At 38.5% G+C, this 5261-nt stretch overlaps 1 pseudogene; it reads left to right on the forward strand.

The window, feature by feature from the left end:
- The first annotated feature begins 2925 nt into the window (after positions 1–2925).
- Positions 2926–4661, forward strand: LOC120694351 (annotated as a pseudogene).
- The last annotated feature ends 600 nt before the right edge of the window (positions 4662–5261 follow it).

Below are 5261 nucleotides of genomic sequence, written 5' to 3' on the forward strand. Positions count from 1 at the left end.
CAAGAAAATCTTTTCATTCCATTAACTTCAAGTTATATGTGAATGAGTGGTGATCTGCATTCTTTTGTCCTCTTGCGCTTGGGCAAAAACGAACTGACTCATTCTTTGTTATATGCTGCCAAGAACATTTACATGCTTCTTTAAATTACATATATTTACCCCTACTTAACTTGCCATGGTGAAGCCTTCAGGGAAGTATTGGAAGACTGCTAATAAAATGTATGTTCCTTGCTGTTGTTAGCTTCTCAAGTAATGTTGATTAGTTCAGCTGTGGTCTTCTAACAGGACCTGAGTACAATCATGAAGGTCTGTTTTAGGTTTCATGGCATTTCCCCAAATTCAATACATTCTTCTGTCTGATTGTAACTATTGAAGCTCTCGATTATTCTAAGATATCCTTTAAATATAGTAGGGGATTAGTCATGAAGATGCTTGCAAATTTATTCTGCCCAGTTTGTGAGCCATGCATAGTAACTAATCTGAATGGAGATGTACTCTATTGTTTGCAGCAGCTGCGTGACTGTGTCCAAGAGAGCCCCAGCGCCCTGGTGCTGTCGTGAAAGGGACAGGCTTAACGATCGAATGAACCAAAATAATCTGCAACAACCTTCCCGTTGTGCCTCTCGCTTCTCTGCCCCGCACATTAACGGAAACATGCGCTGGATTTGGATGGTCTTTACGTTGGGCGGGTCACTGATCGCAAAAATGCTGGCCATAAGTAACTAGCTAGCTATAGTGCCAATAAATAATTAAACAGGAGGGTGTACGTAGAGGTTTATTTGAAGCAGGCATGCATGCAGGCCAAGCCAGGTGTGACCTTGTCGAGCTAGTACTGTCAGATATCAGACACAAGATAACAGAAACCAATAGGTAAGAGATCATAGTGCCAAACAGAGTATAGCACTGCATCAACGAGCTTGGCGTGCCCTTGTCGAGTGTCGATCACATGTCGGTCCTTGCTCTGATCATCCTATAAGAAAGCGTCGCCGTCCAGAGATCGATGCCCGGCCGGTGCAGCTTGCAGACATGCATCGATCGCACAGCTTCATTCAGGAACTAGCTAACGCCGCACACAGCACGTCGCCTTCGCGCTAGCTAGCTGGTGCGTGCAGACAGCAAGTCCACCTCGCTCACAACTTCAGGAGGAACGAAACTCTGTACTACTTCAGACTCATCCCATAGTATGATGTCTAGTGAGGTACGTACTTCCCCTAATTTTTATACTATTACATTGTTGTTCGTTACTATTGCTTGATTAGAGATGAGCTCGGCTCGATCTGTCAAAACAGGTTTAATTCATTGGGATTTCAAAGCGGTTAGTTTTTAGTTAGTTGTTTTGATAGTGTAGGTTTATATAGTACTACGTACTTGGTTTGGGTTGCAAAATTAAGATCTAAGACAAGTTTTCAAAAAGAGATTATTTATATTATTGCTGGTTTATTTGGTCCCATCCACATCATCAGTATTAAGGGTAGTCTGAATTATAACATCTTAGTTACAGCTGGTTATTAGTTAGTTGTGTAATCAATATCTAAAGTTAGATGTGCACACGAGTACTCACGCTGATTCACTGTTTGGTGGACACCTTGTGCAGTAAACTACTAACATTTAGCAGAAGTATGCCACACAAATTAAATCCGTAGTTATATAGTTGGGCTTCCTTGTACATATAACCAGGTACTATACAATATTGCAGAATAACCAATTCACATGGCATCATTGTCATTCATTCTTCTTCAGATGTGGTAGGAAGTAATTTTTTTATAAAAAAAAATAACTTTTCCATTTTAATTTGCACTACTTCAGTCGGTAGAATGTAACTTTACACCATTTTAATTTGTATGACTTCATACCAATTCATATATGGTAGGAAGTAACATTTGATAATAGAATTAATTTCTGTTTGACAAGAAGTAACTTCATCATTTTGATTTTATACAACTACATATGTGATAGAAAGTAACATTTGAAACAAAAAAGATGTATTTCTTTTGTTTTGTAAGAAGTACGCATTTTCACCCAGCCCGCTGTTATGATTTGTGCTAGTTCAGATGTGGTAGGAAGTAAAATTTTGTATGCAATGAAATAAATTTTGTGTTATAATTGGTAGTTCACCATTCGATTTGAAGTACTTTAGTGTGGTAGGAAGTAACATTTTATATGCAAAGAAGTAATTTTGTGTTATAAGATGTGGTAGGAATTAACATTTGATATAAAAAGGAGTTTTTTTGGTTTTGTAAGAAGTAAATTCAACATTTTTATGTGTACTGCACTTCTGATAGAAAAGTAACTTTGTAATCCATGAATATAACTTATGAATAAAAACATCAAAGTAACATTTTTTATTTCAAAAAAAAATAATTCTACTATTTTAAAAAGTAACTTTGTTGTCCGTGAATATGGCAGGAAGTAACACTCAATCAATGTATGAGAAGTAATTTTTATTCTTATAAAAAGTAACTTCACCGTTTATCATCAAAATGTACATTAGTGAGATCTTGTTTTGAAGGGTCTAATTGAAAAGGAATGGAAGTGTAATCAGATTTTTATCTGGATGTTCAATTGTTGTGAAACTACACCTTTTATATTTGAATTTACTTTTCATATGTTATTATACATTTCTTGTCCTCTTTCCCCTATCAAATCTATCTATCAATGGCATGTGGTGGTTCGCGGTATTTGTGATAAAACGACTAGAAGAAAAATAGTAATAAGGAGGTTCTCCACTTAGTGTTAAAAGGAAAGGTTGCTCCATGAATTCGCATCCAACTTGTTTTTATATTATAATGTACCAGGGCTGGAATAGACTCTTTCCATCGATTACAACTCCATCATCTATAGAAAATGGTAAAATGTAATAGCTAGTGAAATTCATGCATGGTTAAATTACATAATGTTTTTCGTTGATTTCATTTATTACATTTTAGTGCAAAGTAATCTAAAATATTTGAAGTTGATTGTGCACTAGCAAAATCATTTTGTTCTTCATCTCCTCTCATGTGCTATATGCTGTTAGATTGTAGACACCGGCATGATGCGGGCTGAGAGGGATGGTGGTCGTGAAAATATGTGCAGAGAGGATTCACGCTGCCATCGATTCTATCAGGGTCCTAACCCAATGGTGGCCCGCTACTTCTATGCTATCCTATTCCTGCTCGCCAACCTCTCGGCATGGGCAGTACGAGAAAACCACATAACATTCTTTGAGGGACAGCGCCTCAACGGATGTCTAGGCAACAGAGACTGCCTAGCAGCGGAGGTTGTCTTAATAATAAGTCTGACCTCCTTCGTATCCTGAAAAGCTTTAATCCAAGAAACATTTTAATTATCTCCATTATATTTCTTTGTGTTGGCCTTAACAAAATGTCCACCAGATCTTTTTCTCAGTTATGTTCTTCTCCACAATGTACACAAGAAAGGTAAATGACCGTAGAAACTCGTGGCACTCCCAGTGGTGGACAGTAAAGGGTGTCCTCTTGATAGGCTCCTTGATAATATCTACATTGTTACCATCTTACTGGATGGAACTCTATGGTTAGTTCCCCTACCAAACTATCTTATAACGTGTAATAAGTAAGAAATTCCACCACTTTCTGCCCCTGCTGATGATGGTGTTTTTGTCTAAATTATTTTCAGGAAAAGTTTCACATTTTGGAGAAGGGTACCTCATCTAGATTTTCAAACATTTATTACTACCTCTCCCTTTCAGGAACTAATAGGTGGTTATCTTGTATTTGGAATTGAACAGGGTATTTCTTTTTATTCAGCTCCTAAGTGTAATTAGATTCATCACACGTTTGAACTACAAATGATGCCATAGAAATTTTGAAAACCGGTGGGTTTTCTTTATCACGTTGATTTCATTTTAGTTGTATAGACCCATTTGTAAGTGTAATTGTTGTTTCCATCAGATGATCTTGAATTAACTTTCAGCTACCTTGAGGTGATTGCGGTCTCTATCATAGCGTATAGTGGCTCTATGGTAGGGATCATACTGATGTCTTTGTGGTACACCGCCTGCTGGATGAACATCGCGTTCATTGGTACCACACTACTGCTGGTGTCCCTCATGCCTCTAATATCACGAAAGTCCAAGGTAATTATTGATCAATACTAAGAATTGGAAAAATAATTAAGCAAATTATTATTATTATTATTATTATTATTATTATTATTATTATTATTATTATTATTATTATTATTATTATTATTACTCTTGTGAAAAACTCGACCGGTGGGGGAAAGACCGCCCCCACGGTATTCAACTAAGAAGAAGCTCTCCGTTCCCCGATCGAGAAAACCCCTGAACCCCAACCCTGCCCTGACATTGGGAACAGTCACTGTGGGGTCCGTTACCTGGGCCGGCCACGGCTCGGGCCTCACGCCCGAAGGCTGGGTCACCGCACCTGGGTTCCGTTACCACAGGCCAGGAACGGGCCGTTCACCAGTGTTTTGGCACACGGAGCTAGCGAGGGGGTTTTTTTAACCCCAGACCCGAAATTCGCTCCCAATGGGAGTCGAACCCAGGACCTGGAGGGTGCCACCGGAGTGACAGACCAACCGGACTAGCATCCTTACGCGAATACTCTTGTGAATTTGTGACACGTTCTCTAAATTAGGCCAAGGGATTCTACATGAAGCCAGGACTAGTGGGGGCGTAGTATATTCCTATGCTACTCAGCAATTAGAAGGTAAAATATTTAAACTAAATTACTATTAATGCGGCTGGCTATTAGATTGGAGAATAATTTATGGCACAACCCTATCATTTTCTTTGTCATCAAATTACGTATGAATAGTGAGCCAGAAACATATTGCTACAAGAAAGAAAAAGCCGGTGCAGGTGCAGATTGGAAAACCATAATAGTAAGTACATACCCTCTTTATTCGGTCATGGTTGCTATGTACATACATTAAATATTTCGTTTATATTTTAACAGTGTGAAAGAGCCAATTGGGTTCTATGTATCCATTAGTTAGTTAGAGATTTAGCATTCACTCAAGTTAGGGTTTGCTAGCTTCTAGAACAAGTCTCCGGACTATAAATATGTACTCAAACCCTATGAATAAGATTGACGACAAACGTTCCCTCAGTAGCGGTTGTCTTCAACACACACTCGGCGCATGGCCACCCCTAATCTCTTAGGGTTTTCTCTCAAGGTAAGTGTCATGCTGCTTTAACGATTCTATCGTTAAAGCATCATGACTCCGGCGTTTTACCCTGGTAGATCTTGTACTGAAGCATTTTTTATGGCAAGATC

Source organism: Panicum virgatum, unplaced genomic scaffold (assembly GCF_016808335.1).
Source record: "Panicum virgatum strain AP13 unplaced genomic scaffold, P.virgatum_v5 scaffold_5128, whole genome shotgun sequence".
In the NCBI taxonomy this organism is placed as follows: domain Eukaryota; kingdom Viridiplantae; phylum Streptophyta; class Magnoliopsida; order Poales; family Poaceae; genus Panicum; species Panicum virgatum.